The 22,872-nt window shown below is 40.0% G+C and overlaps 1 protein-coding gene and 1 pseudogene across 2 annotated transcripts in view; both read right to left on the bottom strand.

The window, feature by feature from the left end:
• Window positions 1–17,020: 17,020 nt before the first annotated feature.
• LOC126095835 (5S ribosomal RNA) lies at window positions 17,021–17,138 on the bottom strand (annotated as a pseudogene).
• A 90-nt stretch (window positions 17,139–17,228) lies between these two features.
• Window positions 17,229–22,872, bottom strand: part of LOC126095301 (ubinuclein-2) — a 381,847-nt gene continuing 376,203 nt past the window's right edge. For both annotated transcript variants that reach the window (XM_049910091.1, XM_049910092.1), the window contains one exon: window positions 17,229–18,312. The gene's annotated coding sequence lies outside the window, so the exon portion shown is untranslated. The remainder of the gene's footprint in view (window positions 18,313–22,872) is intronic.

Here is a 22,872-nt window from a genome sequence, read left to right as displayed (position 1 = left end):
TATGACTACAGTGTCAATGAGTAATAAATTGTGGGAATATGAAGTAGAATGACCACACAGGCTTGAAGGGTAGCATAAAGAATCACAGGAGAGACCTACTGTGACTGTTGAAAGTACACAAAGGAGGGCACTACAAAGAATCACAGGAAAAACCTGAGTTTGCAGATGCCTGAACATACTTTCTTACAAAGTTTTAAGAAGTGTATACCACTCCTGTAGGGACTCTAAAGGCTCTAAGAAGACAGCACTCCATACACAAATGCAATACGACAAGAAAAATCGTAATGCAGTGTACAATGGAAAGATCTCTCTGTTGTGCATTTCACAGTGGTTTGTAGAGTGAGGGTGTTGCAAAATTCTTTACTATATCATCAAAATGGCATAAATCATGTACTACACACAAAAACTTTGAGAACAAAGCAAAGGCAAAAAAGAGCGCTATTTGGCAGGAAAGGAATGAATAAACTTTATAAAGTAAATGAATCGGTAATTGTAAAAACAACACATGTCCACTTTTTGGCAAAAATTAGATATTTGCAGAGAAGCCTTCAGGATACTTAGATGCAGCATCTATGCAAAAATCGCACTTGTCCTACACATATTACTGCGTTTACAGGCATACAGTTTCTCGTGTTTTTTGCAGTAACAACATGAGTCCAGGACTTCTGTTAATGTTGCAAGAAATGGCAGATGGCAGCACCAAACGACCATACTCGGATCTTGTTTCATGTAGTGGATAGAATGCATGCCAGATGGCAGCACATCTGACGCCTGTGATCTTGTTACCTGTGTGCATTGTTGTAGCAGCTGCGTATACATTGTCATTTAGTTTTGTTTATAGAACACGTTTATTTAGATTATCTATGCACAATGTCGAAGGAGAGAGGTGCGCAACCGGAACTATATTAAAGAAATGTCATAGAAGTGGCCAGAACGAAGGGAATTGGTTACGTGAATCATAGTGGAAGAGAAACTGATGCTGTAGAAATAGGACCTGACTGTGGGTAAGTTAAAAGGCTTTGTGAATTAATCTCTCGTCTGTGTATTTTTTACTCCTTAGATGTTCTTATCTGTTCTAAGTTTTATGGTACGTAAATATCATATGCATAATTTACTCTATCAATAAAAAAATAATTTATTTTACGTAAATAATTTTTTTGCAACTCTTTTACATTACCTGACATTGGTATTCGTGTATTAATATGTTTCAGATGTAAGAAACTGTGTTTCAAGAGGATCTCTGAACATGAACAGATAGATATATTCACTAAATTTCACGATTTTGAGGGTAAGAACACACAAGATGGTTACCTTGCAGGGCTGATCGAAAAAGAAGACGTGGTACGCAGAAGACCCCAGAAAAGTGTTGGCCAGCCTAAGCCAAGAGCACTAAATTATCGATATCACGTGCTAACTGGAGATGTTGTGCGGGTCGAAGTGTGCAAAAAAGGCATTTTGTAGCCTTTTTGGCATTACAAATGAACGTCTGCGAGGAATTTGTAACTGTGTGAAAAATAATGTTCACTCATGTGACAGTAGAGGATGTACTGCTTCAACCAATGCAACACCACAGGAAGTCCTATCGATAATTGAGGAGCATATTAAAACATTCCCTACGAAAATCTCACATTATTCAAGCAAAGAAATGTATTACTTAAGTCCTGAATTATCTGTAAAAAGTATGTATGAACTGTTCATGAAGTTATATCCTCATACCAGAGTGTCATATGGAATTTATTTAAGGGTTTTCATTGAGCGTTTTAACTTACGCTTTTAGCGGCCGTAAAGGGCGGCCGCAAATGATACTTGCTGCTCTTGTGAGTCACTTTCAGTGAAGATTAAGAGTCTATCATTGAACGATACTGCAAAGCGTGTGGCTGTAGCGGAACTCATGGTACATAAAAGAAGAAGCAAAAAATTATATTTAAAGATGGATGCTGTTAAGGAGAAGTGTGCACAAAATGAGCATGCGGTAGCATTGTGTTTCGATTATATGCAAAATCTGCAGTTGCCTAAGCTCCCAGTACAGGAAGCTTTTTATTTAGGGCAAATTAACGTTAATGCATTCTGTATAACAGACCTAAAGAGCCACAAATCCAAGGTATATCTGTACCACGAAGATACTGCCCACTAAGGCCCTAACGAAGTATGCTCGTTTTTGGTTGATTACATCAACACAGAGATATCTGATAGTGTTACTGAATTACACCTGTTCTCGGATGGATGCCCTGCGCAAAATAAGAACAACACAGTGGTTAGGTTAATGAACTGCCTTGTAAGTTCTGGCAGATTCAAAGCTGTATTCCAGCATTTTCCTGTGCGTGGCTATTCATTTTTACCATGTGATCGTACATTTGCTTCCATAAAGTGGGTGATAAGAAGTAAAGACAGAATATATTGTTTGTATGAGTATGTTCAATTTATGGTGACATCGTTCAAAAAACAAAATATTAATATAAAGCTTGTTACCACAGAAAAGATTTTGGGTTACAAAAAATGGTGGCCCAAATTTTATAAGCGATCCTGTTTGTCTGACGACAGTTATGGGACTAATGTGGACAAAAGCAGTAAAGTGAAATTCACAGTGTCCTCATTTATGAGCAAATATTTCCAGGTAAAGTTGACTGTTACTATCGTATAGATGGTCTCATAAAACACCGCTTTTTATTGCGACATTCATTACAGACAGAACCTAAGTTGCCTACAGAAATTGCATATAATAACAAAGTTGCAATCAATGTCAAAAAATTGAAAGATGTTGGACAATTAATGCAATATATTCCTGATGAGCACAAAGCCTTTTATCTGGAATTGACTGAGTGGCATTCTGTGGACACTACTGAAGATGATTCATAATAAATTTTTGGTGTAAAATAACCTGTATAGTGTAGTGTTAATCCTTCATTGTCCTGTTAGGTGAAATAAGAAATTTAATTCCTAATGTCACGATTTACATCGTCATATCTTTAGTCTTTCCATACAGTGTGTGCATACATTAACAATATTTTTCAATTTCTCTGTAAAACAATATTAGGCAATGTACAAGTAATATTGTATATTAAATTTATACAGTAAAGTAATTTTTGATAACATAAACAAATGTTGATGTTAAAATGTCAGTCCAAAATGTTCATCCTGCAATAACAACATAAGTCCGTACAATTAAAAAAAATCGTTCATGCAAAGTTATTGCATTTAAAGTACTTTGTTTTATTGTTGAAGCTTACCTAACATACACAGTCAATATTAAAATTAATGGATTTATCCTAATGTCCGTTATTTAGCTTGTATACAGTGTTTTGCTTCTCCTGAAAAATTTACTTTTTTGGACTAATGTTGTTTTTACAGTTACTGATTCAAATGATTTTCAACTTCTTGATGATGGCCACAGTGATACATATAAAAAATTCAAACCATTAACTACTAAATTCAAGCATTCTTCCTAACAGACTTGCTTACAGAGGCAGACTCCACCACTAGACATCCGTATGGCAAATCATTTGTCAGTGTGATCAAAAAATCATTAAGTCACTGGAAAGCAATAACTCTTCAGGTTATGATGGTACTTCAACCATTTAAACCATTAAGTACAACAATTTTGTACTGACTTTGTAGCGCTACTTAAGAGTAACATTTGTAACCACTTGATGTGTCAAGATGTATCTCCTGAAAGGCAAGTAATTGGTAGTACCACCAGTGGAGACAAGCAATAGACCTCCAATTATACATCCATCTTCCTTCTTCCCTGTTCTCAAACATTTTTGAGAAGATGGCTGCCAAGAGAAAATTGAACCAATTGAGAATAACATTTAAACAGCAGTTCAATTTGGCTTCTGCAAAGGCTTTTGCTAGGGCAATGTGTCTCACAAACTAAGTTGCAGCAGAAATAAAGAAGATAAATTAATCAACTGTCATTTTCTGTGGACTTGCCAAGGCCTTTGAATGTGTACACTGGGAAATTTTTCTGAGGAAACTAATATGATAACGATGTTATAAGTATTCCCTTTGCATGGATGGAGTTTCATATTAACATGAGGAAACAGAGTGTCATGGGAAAAATTAGGCAACAGGAATCAACATTTGGAACACATGGAACATTAAATATAGTGTCCCACAAGTTGCAGTCCTTGGCTCACTCTTGCTCTTAGCATGTTTAAATGATTTACATGGAACACTGGAGAACTCTTCAAAGATTGTGATATTTGCTGATGACACAAGGCCTCAAATATATACAGCAGAAGAATAATGACAGTCTCACAAACGGTTCACAGCAAACTGTCAAACAATGGAAAATCCAGGATGAAATGTAACAATATTATGAGACGCAAAGTTGCTATTCACCATATAGCAGAGATGCCGAGTCACCAATAGGCACAACAACAAGCCTCTCACAATAATAGCTTTCGGCCGAAAGCTATAATCAGCATCTCCACTATATGGTGAGTAGCAACTTTCCTTCTCATAATATTGTCATAGCAAACTGTTTAATCCTTAACCTTACGAAGACTCATATGCAATTCCAAACAAATCAGAATGACTGGAAGTAAAGACAAATAGGCAAACACTGGATGAGGTTCCACATATGAAGATCCTAGGCATTCAGATGTGTAATAAAATGAGGTGGCACTAGCACTTGGATAAATTAACTAGAAAACTCAATTCTACCTGCTTTACACTTAAAAATCTCTGGCATTGTGTTGACTTGTAGATAGGGTTGAGACCATACATTCACTCAATACTGTTCTACACCATAATCTTCTGGGACAATGAAGCTAAGGAAAAAAAAGTATATTACAGAAGGATGCAGTAAGGACACTGAACATGATAACCAAACATCTCATATAAGCCCCTTCGGGGACCTAAGAATTCTTACATTTGCATGACAATATGTACACTTCTTAATAAGATTGTGATTCATAACAATAGTGCATTAGGGTAGTTCATAACCACAATGCTAAAAGAAAAAATTAAGGACAACGATAACTTTTGCATGATGGCTCACTGCCAAGTAACAAGCCATGAAAATTCGACCATACACAGAAAGAACTGTTACAATACATTTCAGTACAGAAGGTGACTAAAGAAATATGCAACTAGTCGAATAGAAATGACACTTTTATTCGAAGATAATAATTAAACTAAAGTCACTGTGATTTGCCATAGTCCCCTTGACATTACAGAAAGTAGAATGTGGCTCTTAACAGCGTTTGTGATCACCATGGATGGCACTGCATTGTTCTTCTGTGCTGGCCACACGGTTGGTAAGGAATTCTTGTGGTAGGGCATCCCACCCCTCCACCAGTGCGGTCACAACAGCTGGAGGATCGTTAAAGCAGGTGGACACGCTGCAATACATCTTCCCAATGCTGTCCACGCTTGCTCAATGGGATTTAACTCGGAGGAACAAGCAAGCCACTACGCTCACCGAATATCCTCTTGTTCCCGGAGCTCCTCCGCCTGCACTGTTTGGTGCAGCCTTGCATTGTCATCCCTAAAAATGAACTTAGGGCTGAATGAACCCCTCAAAGGGAGTACGACCTCACGATACTGTTGATCAGGGAATATACCATATTCGAAGATTAGGAGGTCAGTATGCTCCTGCAACATTAAGCCTCCCCACACCGTAACACCTAGACCACTAAAATGATCATGTTCGGCAATATTCTTAGGTGCATTACTTGTTACCACTTCTTGCCGTTTGACGGTATGTCCAGAATCACTATTGTTTGCATCTGCTTTCATCCAAGAAAAGCATGTTGTGGCAGTTCACCTTCTTTATTCCTTCGTTTGTTGTCCTCGGTGTCGATGTACTGTGTTGCTACAATGGCTAAAAAATGGGTTGTGAAAGTACAACATTCACTACTTTAAATGAGGTAACCGAAAGGTTCACGTTTGCATTTCACAGTACTTTACTTTCACAGTTCACAACTCCCCAATAATACACAGTGGCCAGTGCAATATTGTTTAAACTTTCCATAAGCCTCATTAATAGTTTGCAGGCAAACCTCCACACATTGCTACCATAGTGTACTATTGTATGTCTATGAGCAGTAAAAACCTAACCACAAAGTTCACAGTTCTTGAAGAATAGAAAGGTACGTATGAAGCAGACACTGTCATTGTTTTAACACATGGCCTAATTGTGTGACACTTATTTCACAGTTACGTTGATGCATTGTTGTTGTTCTAACCAACACACGTTTATCGTCTGAAACTTGGCCGTGGACTGACTGTCTTGTGACCAAGAATCAGGCCCTTATATATCCTCACAATAATAGGGCTGAAACTACACATTGTTTGAAGTTTAATTTACAGAAATTACAATTGAAACTTAACTCATTAAATTAACTGAATACATTGAAAAATTGGTTCTTTTCAACAGTTTCTTCTGCTACAAGATTTAAGCCGAATTATTTGTTTAAGTCATGAAATTAATGTATATGTTTATGCAAACACTGCTTTTGACAAAACTGTTAATTACTTTGGAATTAATTAAGGGCTGGTTTCGCTAACATGTTTTCAAATAGAGCCCAATAGATACTTTAAGATTACTAGTATTTTGTCTTCCAAATGTTTATAATTAGTAGAGGATTTATATCTGTTTATAGGTCAACAATACAATTTTAATGCTTAGATAGCTCAGTTGGTAGAGCGCTTGCCCACGAAAGGCAAAGGTCCCGAGTTCGAGTCTTGGTCCGGCACACAGTTTTAATTCGTTAGTAAGTTTCATATCAGCACACACTCCGCTGCAGAGTGAAAATCTCATTCTGGGAATAGAATTTAAGTTATGAAACAATTACTGATTTCACCCTATAACAAAATACACTAACTAGGAATTGCCAAAATAAATTAGAAAATCAATTACATACATAAAACTAAGCACAAAATTAGATCTGGTGTTATATTCTTTAAAACTGAGGACCAACCTTTCTGTTTTATGAAAATGCAATTTATGCTCACATATGTTAATGGTAATTAGTTAAACGTGAAAAAATGAATTTAAGGAGGCAGATGTCAAAACAAGAGGGGAAGTAATCTTATCCCAGCTTGCTTTATCACAACGAGGCCCCACTTCTATCTGGTCCAGTTCCTATGCCCTCTGCACCATAAAAAACAGAGCTGCTGATGTGCAGGTGTCAACAAAACACAACGGACTGGTTTTCAGGTTTTTTTTAATATATTAAAAAAAAATTAAAAAAACACCACCCTTATGCTGTGCCACTATGGACTGTGAGACTGCATGCCTTTCAGTCCTGTTAAATGTGGTTGTAATTGCACCTGCTGTTTGACATGGGTCCCTGCTTGCATGCTGCTCACAAGGGAACCTCCCCATCGCCCCTCCTCAGATTTAGTTATAAGTTGGCACAGTGGATAGGCCTTGAAAAACTGAACACAGATCAATCGAGAAAACAGGAAGTTGTGTGGAACTATGAGAAAAATAAGCAAAATATACAAACTGAGTAGTCCATGTGCAAGATATGCAACATCAAGGTGAGTGAGTATGAGTTCAGGACCGCCGTAGTCCCGTGGTCAGTGTGAGCAGCTGCGGAACGAGAGGTCCTTGGTTCAAGTCTTCCCTCGAGTGAAAAGTTTACTTTCTTCATTTTCGCAAATTTATGATCTGTCCGTTTGTTCATTGACGTCTCTGTTCACTGTAATAAGTTTAGTGTCTGTTTTGTGAACACACCGAAAATGTGCGATTAGTAGACGAAATGACGTGCCTCTCCAATGGGAACCGAAAACATTTGATCACAAGGTCATAGGTCAACCGATTCCTCCACAGGAAAACACGTCTGATATATTTTATACGACACTGGTGAAGGCATGTGCGTCACATGACAGGAATATGTTGTCGACCCACCTAACTTGTACACTTGGCGAATGGGTAAAAAGATTCTTCCACCTTGCCCGATTTAGGTTTTCTTGAGGATGTGATAATCACTCCCAAAAAAGTGATGAAAACAGAAGAGTTTGTCACATAAACTGCAACAAATGAATGCAACAGTTTCACAGTTGGCGCAGTTACCTTGCATCTGACGGACGGACAGATAATAACTGTCTGAAAATAAAAAATTAAACTCTTCACTCGAGGGAAGACTTGAACCAAGAACCTCTCGTTCCGCAGCTGCTCACGCTAACCACAGGACCACGGCACTCCTGAGCTGACACCCTCCTTGATGTTGCCCATCTTGCACATTGACTACTCAGTTTGTATATTTTGCTTATTTTTTTCATAGTTCCACACAACTTCTTCCTGTTTTCTCAATTGATCTGTGTTCAGTTTTTCAAGGCCTATCCACTGTGCCAACTTATAACTAAATCTGAGGGGGGTGCGATGGGGAGGTTCCCTTGTCAGTGTAGGGGTTATCTGCTAGTGTATTTGACTACGGCTGACAATCTGCTCTCCTTCAGGCAGCAGTACCTGTGGTTTGGAACGCTCCCCATGCACAAGAAACAATGCACTGAGTGATACCAAACTCGTGGGTCGCACTCATTACACTTTGTCCTCCTTCCAGTTTCCTGAAAATTCTTTCCTGTGCTAAGTCAGCCAAATGTTGACTCCAGGTCATATTGTGATGAAGACCACCACCACCACAGTGCATTATAACTGCTTGCTGATTGGCACACACTGTCATTTATGGTTCCTTCAACTACCTTGTGTTGCAGGACCACCCCATTTGGCATTACGGTCACATTCACCTCCCAAAACATGTGACAAAGCTTTCTTTGCGCTACTGGGAGACCTCTGGCAACATACTCGTGCACTTTCATTCATTTCCACTGAGTTGCTAATATGTTATGTCAATGTATCTACCGTATCCTTAAATTTTGCAGAGCAGTGTATTATACATCACTAACTAGAGTTCAGAATGGAGTTTTATATTATAATGCAAAAATCTCTATCAGGTCCACATAACTCTAATGTTTGTATTAAACAGGTATTAACTGTGCCAGTATACAGACAGATGAGAGGAGTCTGTGTTAAGTTACACAATTGCTTTGTTTGAAATATTAGATTAAAAAAATAGGATTGAGAAGTGTAAGAGGAGGATAAGAGGTTTTCCTCAAAGTAGCTCTTACCATTCTAATATATGTAAAGATAGTAATTCCCAAAATTATCAGTATGTGTAGTTTAGCACTAGTCGTAATTTGTCGTCAGTATACTTTCATGGGTGTCCCACATTGGTTGCTTCTGCCTGTTAACATATAAACTGACTCGTTCCATATACCTGAAAGATCTCCTTCATGATGTCATTTATAGAACATAATGTGTGAATAAAGGTGGCTGCAACAGACTGTTGTCTCTGAAGCATATTAGAGCACCTCGAGTAGCGGGTCCTGCGTCAGCCAGCATGTCCAAATGTGTCTGCTCATTCAATGGGATTAGGTTCTGTTCAGTTCAGGTAGGTTCAGATCAGTTTTCAGCTTCTCATGGTTGGACGTTCAGTTGTGAGGTGGATTGTTAAAGGTGCTCCCTAAGGAATTAGAGAAGTACTGCTAATAGTGTGGATTGCATGTCAGGATGCAATGTCATTCTTTGAGATAATTCCAATATCCTAGCACTGATTTATGGCTTGAATTACAAAGATAACAGATTGTGTGACCAAAGATCCAGTTCAGAGAGTGAGTTTTGGTGGTGGGGTAATAAGTCCCCTCCGCGAATAAAAGTGTGTGGCAATCTGAGTGGGTGTTTGGCATGTAAGAAACATCAAAAAATGGCGCGCAAGTGTCCAGACATCGGATGCTGAACCACAGTGGAACTGGTGGTCATCTGTGTCGTCTACTCCATGGTGGATACAGAGAAACAAGTCTGCCAGATGGATGCAATTCAGTCGATATCGCTTAACTTTTTTGCCATTCCCCATGATATACTGCGCTGATTGGACGTCAGATTCGAGAAAGCGGGCATGGACCACTTTCCATATGTGCTGCCACACACACTGGGGATACTTAATGTTGATGGGGTTGGGCAGGTGGCATTGTTTTAACACTTAGTAAACTGTTTTCCTGTAACAAGGTGTAAGGGGTAAAGACTGGTAGACATAACTGAAGTCCAGGAAAAATTGCCGGATATGATAAAAGGAGGATGGGATGGCTGAGACCAAAACTGGGGCAGACAATGAGATTGGCGCAAAGTCTTGGAATAGGAGGCCAGTGAGGCTTTGCGGACAACGATGCCCGAGTTTGAGTTGGGAGTTGATGTACAGTGCTGTGACTCTGTTTGGTACATGTATTAGTCCCACCCCACCAAGGTCCCGAGGGAGTGCAAGGGAATCTTACTGCACATTGAATAACATCCCTGAGCAGACGAAGGAGCCCAATGTCATCAACAGATGTCGGGGAGAAGAGTTGGGACCAGTAGTACCTGAGCCACGTTTGGTATATGGGAGGCATTATAGATGTTCACATATTGGGCGTGCTGGATAACGTCGAGGACTCGTAGCCAGTGATCTGCAAGGCTAGCTCTGACAGTCTGCAGCAAACGCCTACCAATAATAGGCGCTGATTGACCGAGATTGGTGGTGAATTCAATGCCAAGATATTGAACCATGGCGGCGACACTAAGGGGGGCGATGCTTCTCTCTGCTAGGCCCTCACCAATGAGTCAGACCTTGTATTTGGACATGTTGAGGGAGCTGCCCAGTGCTACGCAGTAAGTCGCCACCCATGTCAGTGCTGCTTGAACTTCATCCTCACTGGGCAGATAAAGAACAAGGTTGTCGGCGTAGGCCATGCAACAGAAATGGTGCCAGTGCACGTAATACCTTCCAAATGTTGGTGCAGTCCCTGGAGCAGGGGTTCCAACGTGAAAGCATATAAAATCTTGGAAAGTGACAGCCTTTCCAGGCAGATCGAGCTATGCGAAGAGGGGTCGTGAGGCGGCCGTTGTACACGATTTTGGAGGGCACGCCACTCAAAAGGCACAAAATGACTGTGATAAAACCGCCAGGGAAACCCATATGCTGAAGAACTGCCCGAAAATAGGGGTGGTCTACACGTTCGAAGGCCTGGCTAAAGTCCAGCAATGCCAAGGCACCAGGGAAACATTGGTGATGAGCAAACACTATCATGTGTCTGTAATGGCAAAGGGCAGTACAGATATTGTCGTTGCCTCTTAGGGGAGTCTGGTGAAGGCGGAAAGCCTCGCTCGCGGGGTGGAATCAGAGCTAACTATTTGTAGTATCGTTCCCAGAACCGATCGCGGTCATCTGGTTTGGAGCCGAGTGGAAGGCTTAAACCAGAGGCTCAGACGATTCTGCGGAGATCTGGGGTGCAAATTTCTCGACCTCCGCTATCGGGTGGAGAAATGTAGGGTCCCCCTGAATAGGTCAGGCGTGCACTACACGCCGGAAGCGGCTACAAGGGTAGCGGAGTACGTGTGGAGTGCACATGGGGGTTTTTTAGGTTAGAGAATCCCCTCCCTAGGCCCGACAAGACGCCTCCTGAGACGCGGCAAGATAGGAGTAGGCAAAATGCAACAGGGAATAACAATATTAATGTGCTAATAGTAAACTGCAGGAGCGTCTACAGAAAGGTCCCAGAACTGCTCTCATTAATAAACGATCACAACGCCCATATAGTACTAGGGACAGAAAGTTGGCTGAAACCAGACGTAAACAGTAACGAAATCCTAAACTCAGATTGGAATGTATACCGCAGAGACAGGCTGAACAGTGAAGGGGGAGGCGTGTTTATAGCGGTAAGAAGTGCAATAGTATCGAAGGAAATTGACGGAGATCCGAAATGTGAAATGATTTGGGTGAAGGTCACGGTTAAAGGAGGCTCAGACATGGTAATTGGATGTCTCTATAGGCCCCCTGGCTCAGCAGCTGTTGTGGCTGAGCACCTGAAGGATAATTTGGAAAATATTTCGAGTAGATTTCCCCACCATGTTATAGTTCTGGGTGGAGATTTTAATTTGCCGGATATAGACTGGGAGACTCAGACGTTCATAACGGGTGGCAGGGACAAAGAATCCAGTGAAATTTTTTTAAGTGCTTTATCTGAAAACTACCTTGAGTAGTTAAACAGAGAACCGACTCGTGGCGATAACATATTAGACCTTCTGGTGACAAACAGACCCGAACTATTTGAAAAAGTTAACGCAGAACAGGGAATCAGTGATCATAAAGCGGTTACGGCATCGATGATTTCAGCCGTAAATAGGAATAATAAAAAGGGTAGGAAGATTTTTCTGTTTAGAAAAAGTGACAAAAAGCAGATTTCAGAGTACCTGTTGGCTCAACACAAAAGTTTTGTCTCAAGTACTGATAGTGTTGAGGATCAGTGGACAAAGTTCAAAACCATCGTACAATATGCGTTAGATGAGTATGTGCCAAGCAAGATCGTAAGGGATGGAAAAGAGCCACCGTGGTTCAACAACCGAGTTAGAAAACTGCTGCGGAAGCAAAGGGAACTTCACAGCAAACATAAACATAGCCAAAGCCTTGCAGACAAACAAAAATTACGCGAAGCGAAATGTAGTGTGAAGAGAGCTATGCGAGAGGCGTTCAATGAATTCGAAAGTAAAGTTCTATGTACTGACTTGGCAGAAAATCCTAAGAAATTTTGGTCTTATGTCAAAGCGGTAGGTGGATCAAAACAAAATGTCCAGACACTCTGTGACCAAAATGGTACTGAAACAGAGGATGACAGACTAAAGGCCGAAATACTAAATGTCTTTTTCCAAAGTTGTTTCACAGAGGAAGATTGCACTGTAGTTCCTTCTCTAGATTGTCGCACAGATGACAAAATGGTAGATATCGAAATAGACGACAGAGGGATAGAGAAACAATTAAAATCGCTCAAAAGAGGAAAGGCCTCTGGACCTGATGGGATACCAGTTCAATTTTACACAGAGTACGCGAAGGAACTTGCCCCCCTTCTTGCAGCGGTGTACCGTAGGTCTCTAGAAGAGCGTAGCGTTCCAAAGGATTGGAAAAGGGCTCAGGTCATCCCCGTTTTCAAGAAGAGACGTCGAACAGATGTGCAGAACTATAGACCTATATCTCTAACGTCGATCAGTTGTAGAATTTTGGAACACGTATTGTGTTCGAGTATAATGACTTTTCTGGAGACTAGAAATCTACTCTGTAGGAATCAGCATGGGTTTCGAAAAAGACGGTCATGTGAAACCCAGCTCGCGCTATTCGTCCACGAGACTCAGAGGGCCATAGACACGGGTTCACAGGTAGATGCCGTGTTTCTTGACTTCCGCAAGGCGTTCGATACAGTTCCCCACAGTCGTCTATTGAACAAAGTAATAGCATATGGACTATCAGACCAATTGTGTGATTGGATTGAGGAGTTCCTAGATAACACGACGCAGCATGTTATTCTCAATGGAGAGAAGTCTTCCGAAGTAAGAGTAATTTCAGGTGTGCCGCAGGGGAGTGTCATAGGACCGTTGCTATTCACAATATACATAAATGACCTGGTGGATGACATCGGAAGTTCACTGAGGCTTTTTGCAGATGATGCTGTGGTGTATCGAGAGGTTGTAACAATGGAAAATTGTACTGAAATGCAGGAGGATCTGCAGCGAATTGACGCATGGTGCAGGGAATGGCAACTGAATCTCAATGTAGACAAGTGTAATGTGCTGCGAATACACAGAAAGATAGATCCTTTATCATTTAGCTACAAAATAGCAGGTCAGCAACTGGAAGCAGTTAATACCATAAATTATCTGGGAGTACGCATTAGGAGTGATTTAAAATGGAATGATCATATAATGTTGATTGTCGGTAAAGCAGATGCCAGACTGAGATTCATTGGAAGAATCCTAAGGAAATGCAATCCGAAAACAAAGGAAGTAGGTTACAGTACGCTTATTCGCCCACTGCTTGAATACTGCTCAGCAGTGTGGGATCCGTACCAGATAGGGTTGATACAAGACATAGAGAAGATCCAACGGAGAGCAGCGCGCTTCGTTACAGGATCATTTAGTAATCGCGAAAGCGTTACGGAGATGATAGATAAACTCCAGTGGAAGACTCTGCAGGAGAGACGCTCAGTAGCTCGGTACGGGCTTTTGTCAAAGTTTCGAGAACATACCTTCACCGAAGAGTCAAGCAGTATATTGCTCCCTCCTATGTATATCTCGCGAAGAGACCATGAGGATAAAATCAGAGAGATTAGAGCCCACACAGAGGCATACCGACAATCCTTCTTTCCACGAACAATACGAGACTGGAATAGAAGGGAGAACCGATAGAGGTACTGAAGGTACCCTCCGCCACACACCGTCAGGTGGCTTGCGGAGTATGGATGTAGATGTAGATGTAGATGTAGGTGGTTGCTGGAGGTGACTTAACATGCGGCTTTCTTGAGTTGCGATGCCAGAAGCTGTGTAAATATTTTCATATCACTGTTCAGCAATGTGATTGGTCGATAATCATGGATGCTCGATCACCCGTGCAATTTGTGAACAGGTATGATGATGCCCTCAAGAAAGGTGTTAGAGACCCCTGTTGTTGGGGACATCAGCTTTTGCAGGTTTTGAATCGATTGACGTGTTAAACATTACACAGAAATTAGGGAAAAGAAAAGGACAAAGGGAACCAGGATAAGTCACCAGTATACACAGATAAGTCATAATTGTATGCTACTCCTAAACAGTTTGACTTTATGTGATGTTAATTACCGCATAACTGAAACAGGCAGGAGGTACCTTGAATCGGGACTGTATCCTCAAAGGCAGTATAGGAATGTGCCAGTTATTTCTCAAAATAGCCAAACTGGAGGAAGACAAATCATTCTATAATCTTCTACAGTAGAAAGATAATCAACCCCCTTCCCTAATTATGATTGCCAGAACAACCTGTGTCTGTATGGAACAACACATCAAATAAGAGAAAGGCAACCACTCACCTATAGCAGATTGATGCATGGAGCACAGCATCAAAAAATTCACACTAGCTTTTGAACACTAGCTCTTTCTCCAGCAGTAGTACAAACTTCACACACACACACACACACACACACACACACACACACACACACATCACACAGACAACCAAACGCACACTCCCATGGCCAAAGACTAATTATTGATACTTGTAGGGAGTTTGTAGGGAAGGACACAAAGATGGGGTAGCTGGAGAGAGGTAGGTCTTTGGAAAGATGGCTTAACGGCTGCACAACAAGACGAAAAAAGTACACAGGGCACGAGATGTATGAAGGGGGGAGGGAGGGGGGAAGTTAGGGGAAGGGAGAGGGAAGGTTTGGGGGGGGGGGGGGAGGTGGTGATGAAGCTAGTGTGAATGGACGTTGCCACTCACCATATATCGGAGATTCTGAGTCGCAGGGGGGGGGGGGAAAAAAAAAAAAAAAAAAAAAAAAAAAAAAAAAAAAAACCCTCTCACAATTAAAGCTTTTGGCTGTTAAGGCCTTTATCAACCCCCCCCCCCCCCTCCCCCCAACCCAACTGGCACATACTACTCCAGTTTCAGGCAACAGAGGCCACACTGCGAGCAGCAGCACCAGTGCATGATGAGAGTGTTACATTCCATCCTGGATTTTCCAGTGTTTTCTGTTGGTGATACTGTGCTCCAGGCATGGTGTTATAGTTGCTAGATTTACTTAACTAATTTTATAATTGCTGAAGACAATTCAAAGTTGAACACTGCTACACCATAAATGTAGTTTGAAAAACGGGTTTATTGAAGAAGCAATTGAAATAGCATCTTTTTTTGTCATTATCTGATGATCATTAAAACATTTTGCTTCATGAGTGGCGGCTTTTTAGACCAGAACAAAGATACTACAGCAACTGATATGTTAAAGTACAGGTTCTATACACCATCTCCTTATTCAAGTAGTGGTTTTTCCGTAACAGGATGTAGATTTCTACCTCCTGGCATAATAGTTAATGTGGAGAAAGAAAAAAAATGTGGAAAATATAAGTAATTGCCGACATGAATAAATTCACTGAAATTATTCTGTGCCATACAGTGACAAAAAGACTGGGTACAACTGTGACAAACTCACACAGTTTTAGACACTACAATGTGCAACAGTCTTCAACATGGAATTTTACATCAAATGCCATATAAGACTTAGGATAATGAGAAGTCCAGGAAAAAGTCCTTGTTCAGGGTGAAAGTTTTTATCTGAGTAGAGCAGAAGAAAGTGTAAAAAAATGTGAAATAATGAAGAAAAGGCAAAGGGATTTCATCTTTCAACGTCATGCAGATACCTGCTTTGAATACAATCTCCCAGTATGAGGAGAATTGGAGGGGTAAGAGGAAAGATGTAAGCAAACTAAAGAAAACCTAAAAATAAATGACAACTGGTGCTTCTGAGTTATATGACAAATGCTTAATTGTATTTGTAACTCACCTGGAATGATTATCTATGTTACTTAAGGCGCTGGCATACACCTACATCATTTATCTTAATTTGGTTTTTTTTACTACTTTCGCTCGCAAAAATGACACTTCTCAGAGAAATGTTCAGTTATTACATGGCACGGATTTCTGGCTACACTCATACTGTAAAATTTGATACCATGCAGAATGGGTTGTTTATCCCAGACTGTAATTTACTTAATTGGATTCTCAGTATTTTCTCCCTTGTCTGTCCTCTGAAACTGCCTTTCTGAGACTGAAAAGCCTGCCTTTCTGAGATTGAAAAGCACCTCTATTCTAAAGCTCATTGATGTGATATACAAATACCATGAAGGGGAATTACTGAACAATAAAGTTTAAGTAAACTCTCGCTGAAACAATTAAATCATCATCATCATGTGATTTGGATGTCTTACATTTTCATTCAGAAAGAAGATTAATTTTTTTTACAAGTAACAAATATAAAGCACTCCGTCTTCAGGCCACAAGTGGCCCATCAGGACCATCTGACCGCCGTGTCATCCTCAGTGGAGGATGCGAATAGGAGGGGCATGTGGTCAGCACACCGCTCTCCCAGTCATCGTGATGGTTTTCTTTGACCGGAGCCACTACTATTTGCTCGAGTAGCTCCTCAATTGGCATCACAAGGCCGAGTGCACCCCGAAAAATGGCAACAGCGCATGGCGGCCTGGATGGTCACTCATCCAAGTGCCAGCCATGCCCGACAGCGCTTAACTTTGGTGATCTCACGGGAACCAGTGTATCCACTGCGGCATGGCCGTTGCCAAGTAACAAATATGCTTACACGAAATTGTATTAAAGCTGAACAGTATTTGACAACTGAACATGAACAAGTTTCATTCTCAAGTATATCACTTTATTTTGGTTCTGGGTGAGGAAAGCCTGAAAACAGGGAATACATAAAAAACATATAAATCTTCACATAATTACAAAGAAAATGAGATTTTTTCCAATTACACAGACTTATGAAAAGAGCGTAGGTTGCAAATACACAAAACTAAAATTTACAACTGTTAAATTATAAATATAATTCTTATCCGAGGATATATATCTTTATAATAATATTAATATTTAGATACAATGCTAGAGTTTTGATCACACTCATGATGACAATATTTCTGCATTATAACATTCAGGACACATATAAAATATAGTCATATACATATATACATACATATACGTTGTGTAAACACATAAATGCATACGAATATCTATCTCAAATCATGTTTCATTTTAAAATAAATTTTAAGGACAGTATACTGAATTTTATTAACATCATTGCATGTTATAGAAAATGGTGTGCAGCTCTGAAACTATTGTGTAAAATGAAGAGGAAAATTATATATGTGCACTTGTGTTTCAAAAACATCCAAAGTCAGACATGCAGATATAGATTCAGTTTCTGTAATGCTGTCAATTTACACATTAATACTGATTGACAAGTTTGAAATAAATTATACGATTTAACTGGAAGAATCGAAGGAAAACAATTGCACACTTATGTAGCACTCATGTGTTCAGTATTACTTTACTTTCTGTTACAATATATCTCAAACAAAACAACAGTTTCAAATATACATGCTTCACACATTCATTCAGTAACTGCAAGCAAATTACCTATTTTCACAATACATAAGTTACAAAAAATCTGACGCACAAATAGTTCTTTTTTGGCTGTATACTTCAGTACAAATGAATAAGACATGTTTTGCTCCTACTAAAATACTATCAACTGTTCGCTATTACTTTCTTGCAAATTTCCCCAACTCTCAATAACTGGTTGCTGCCATAATATGCAAGTTTATTAGTTCCCATGTATACAACAGGACTCAAACTGTCACTTGGCACTTGAGCATCAAATATAAATGCGCACATAAAACACACAAACTGATCCACAATGGTGTAAATTACAAATATGATGGGGAATGTTGAGTTGCTCCTGTTGAAAAATGAAAATTAAAACACTTTAGAATGCTGTACTTCTCTCTCTCTCTCTCTCTCTCTCTCTCTCTCTCTCTCTCACACACACACACACACACACACACACACACACACACACACACACACACTGCACATAAAAAGTGTGTGCCAGAATAATTCCAATGTTTTTTTCAATTAATTGAAAATATAATTTGATACATTATGCTTAAATGAGAATAATATTTTCTGTAACAATGGATTAACACTAAATTATTTCCCTAAAATTAGACAAAACATACTAAACAGTTGTTGAGAAAATGAATCAAACTATGATTAAATTTAATTAACTTGAGATAAGTTAACTGGCCAAATGTGGAGAAACAAGCAGGGTAGAATAGCAAAGTCTAAACCACTATGCCTTTTTATGCAGAAATGGTATTTATATCCATTATCAATACTAGTACTAGAACAAGAAAAGCTGAAGATGAAGTGAGCAATGAGTGTAATGAATCCATACCTGAAAAGCTTGAGAGCAGTTAATCATGATTAGCTGTTGACATTACTATACTTACCAAGTACACAAGTAGTATAAGAATGTGTTGATATAAAATTTAATGTTTTAATAACAAATGTATCATTTTATATTATTAGACAGAAGTAGATTAAAAAAATAATTTGGAAATTTATGTAGTTAAATTTTGTGGTTGAATACCCTGCCTGTCACCATAGTATCAGTTAATTAACTTACAGTAGTGCACATGTGTGCATCTGTTTGTGAAATGTGCAGACTCTGATTTGTGTGTTACTATATTTGAACTGTGTATAATATTTTCTTAGAAAGAGATTGGGAACCAGCTTGGCATTGTCAAATTGAGAAGGGGACCCACCTAAAAAACACGCAGGGGCTGGTGAGTGTACCCAATTGACAATCATTAATACAGTGCACAAACTAGTTCTGGGTCACCACATAGTCTTGTAAGAGGTAGGTCACACATGAAATTCGCCATATTAACTGCAACTGTCTTATGGGATTTATAAAATTCCAAACTTTTCTTTCTCCTATCTCCAAAATTTTTGGGCATGAAGCATTTCAGCAGTTTAGTTTCAGTTTTACAGATCCGTACATTATTATTACTTTAAAGCGAATAGTAAATGCTCCTATCAATAATGTTGTTTCTGCTGATTGTGGAAATTTGTTTATGTAGTGAATTGTCACCTCTAATAAAAAAAATTGGTATAAATTAGTTTATACCATTCTGTAGTTTATACATTATGAGTGAAAAAACATTACTTACACAATATGGGAGTAAGTAAACCATTTCTGTCACACCGAATAAATAAGTGTATACTGGACTTCATTAATTTTCCCTTTTTTAGATGTATAAACATCAGTCACTGTTTGGCTTCTGATTCCCCTTCCTTATGTCAAAGTTAGAAGTCTTACCATTTTCTTACCAAACGAAAGCACTGGCAAGTCGATAGACACACAAACAAACACAAACATACACACAAAATTCTAGCTTTCGCAACCAACGGCTGCTTCGTCAGGAAAGAGGGAAGGAGAGGGTGGAATGTTTCCCTCTATTATATTAATACTATTTTCTGTATGCCCTGTCTTACCGGTTTACTCCAAAGTACAGGATTAAATATTCTCTTATATGTCCGTTTCTTTAGAGTTTCTTCTTTTTTTTTCTGGCATGGTTTAGTTTTAGATTTTTGTTAACTTTTCTTTCTTATTAGTAAACCTCTTAACAAGAAATGTTGTAGTAGTTTATTTTTTGCTTCCTTTTCTACACACCTGTTTATCTTCTCTAAGGTCTGTATAAAATTTCCGAGGTTGAGTTTTAAAGTAGTTTATATGCCACTAAATTATTTAAAATGTGAACAGAAAAGTGGGCCCTTATTTAGACATTAAGCCAATCTCGCCACACAGTGGGGTTGTCCAACTCGAACCTTTCATGCAATATCTTTGAGATAAATATTTATCTCAATATGGTCACTCGAACGACTCATTCATTTAAAACACACAAGTTTCACGCAAATTCTGTTTTTCATTTCAATTTTATGTGTTCTTTTTTGGGTGTGTAGCCATTTTCAGGCAAAATGTTTAACCTGTTAATATTATGAAAAGGACAGAGTGCTACTCACCATATAGTGGAGATAGTGAATCACTGAGAGGGGAGTGGGGGGGGGGGGGGGGGGGGGAGGGGGAAGGAGGGAAGAAAGACTGCTGAATGACCCCCCCCCCCCTCTCTCTCTCTCTCACACACACACAACGAAGTAAATACAAATTCCGTATTGTTCCTCTTCGAACGTAGCAGCATTTCAATGTACTACGAAAATCCGACTGGCAAGACTGGGATATTTGTCAATATGGCCAACTCTGCTTTCTGAATTTTTTCCTAATTGTGAGAAGAAATGGTTGCTAATAGGAACTTTTATGAATTGTGAATCACATGCAGTACGAATATAAACATTTTGCCATGTATTCTTTCGTGTTTGCTGCTATCTCATTTAAATCCTGTCCATGCCGTGAGCGGCGACAGGCCGTAAACCCTCATTTTCAGAATGCGACAAACAATGCATGACACAGTACAGTAATGCATTTTCAGCTTTGAGTGATGGAAACACCTATAACAAAGAGAACTGCACTTGTCAGATCAAAAATACGGACGGAGCGCCTGACGCATAACAAGGGCTACCTGGTAAAGCTTAACTGCTAAGCTTACGACTCGAACCAAACTACTACAGCTGTATCGTCATTCATTCAACCTAAATTGTGTCTCATATTACAATGGACCAACTTTGTTTCGATTTGGAAGTGCGGCCTAAAACTTTTCTCTCCCCTTGAATTTCGAGTCTCAGATTTCAGGTGCGGCTTAGATTCGGGAAAATTTTTTTCCTTGATTTCGAGCCTCATTTTTCAGGTGCGACTTAGATTTGAGTGCGGCTTAAATTCGAGTAAATACGGTAATGAAAGTTCCAGGGGGATTATGTGAACATAGGATGTATCGCAGGGAGAGTTCCCACTTGCGCAATTCAGAAAAGCTAGTGTTGTCAGGAAGGATCCAGAGGGCACAGCTTATGAGCCAGTCATTGAAATGAAGAATGTTGTGTTGGCCAGCAGCTCAGCAACTGGGTGATCTAGCCATTTCCTAGCCACAATTTTTCGGTAGACATTCATGTGGACAGACAACTTGTTAGTTGTCATGCCCATGTAAAACGCAGCACAGTGGTTGCAGCTTAGCTTGTAGACCACTTGACTCATTTCACAGGTAGCCCTGCCTTTGATGATAAGATAAATGATGCTTGTGACCAGAGTTGAGTAAAGGTCTGGTCTTGTATCTAGTTCTGTTAAAGGGATACGAGCCATGAGGCACGGGGTTGGGAGTGGGTGTTACGTGGGGATGGACAAGGATATTGTGTAGATTTGGTGGCCGGTCAATACCACTGTGGGAGGGGTGGGAATGATAGTGGGTAGGGCATTCCTCATTTCAGGGCATGACAAGAGGTATTTGAAATACTGGTGGATAATGTGAATCAGTTGCTCCAATCCTTGTTGATACTGACCCACAAGCAGAATGCTCCTCTGTGGCTGCATGGTGGGACTTTGGGAGGTGGTGGGTGACTGGAAAGATAAAAGACAAGCAAGATCCATTTCTGTACAATGTTGGGAGGGTAATTACAGTCTATAAAGGCCTCAGTGAAACTCTTGATATATTTCAAGTGGGACAGCTTGTCACTATAGATGTGACGGTCACGGAAGGCTAGGCTGTACAGTAGGGACTTTATGGCAAGGAATGGGTGGCAGCTGTCAAAGTGGAGGTATTGCTGGTGGTTTGTAAGTTTGATATGGATGTACCCCTTGAGAGAATCTCTGCTCTTGTAGACCAAGATCTTCAGCCTATTACCTGCCACCTACCCTCCCATGTAAAAGATACCACTGATCTTCCACAGTTCCTGTTCCTTTACCACATGGTGCCCTGCTCATCACTACTGATGCCATCTCCCTTTACATCGACATCCCTAATACCCATGGTCCTGCCCTATTGAAACTACCTTTCCTACCAGACAAATTCCAAACCTATGATTTCCTTTGTGGTCACCATAGCCAACTATATACACAAACTATGGTGCCCTCCCTAGCAGGTGCTCATTGCCATACAAGTATGGAGTATGGCAATGAGCACCTGTAGGGAGGGCACCATCGTATGCCAGTGTATTCATGGGCCATCTAAGGGAGTCCTTCCTAACCACCCAGAATCACAAATTCCTCATCTGGTTCAGATTCACTGCTAAAATCTTCGTGACCTGGATCAAGGGTGAGGACACCATATCCACATTCCTTCAAAACTTCTACACTTTCTACCACATTCATTTCACCTGGTACTCCCAACCCAGCAAGCCACCTTCTCACAAGCTGACATCCACCTCACCTCAAAGGAGGTTACACTGGTACATCTGTCCGTATCAAACCTACTTACCACCAGCAATACCTTCACTTCGACAGCTGCCACCCATTCCATATAAATAAATCTCTTCCATATAGCCTCGCCACCTGTGGCCATTACACCTGTAG

This window comes from Schistocerca cancellata, chromosome 8 (assembly GCF_023864275.1).
Source record: "Schistocerca cancellata isolate TAMUIC-IGC-003103 chromosome 8, iqSchCanc2.1, whole genome shotgun sequence".
NCBI lineage: Eukaryota > Metazoa > Arthropoda > Insecta > Orthoptera > Acrididae > Schistocerca > Schistocerca cancellata.
Note: the sequence above shows the minus strand (reverse complement) of the source record. Positions and strands in the feature narration are given on the sequence as shown.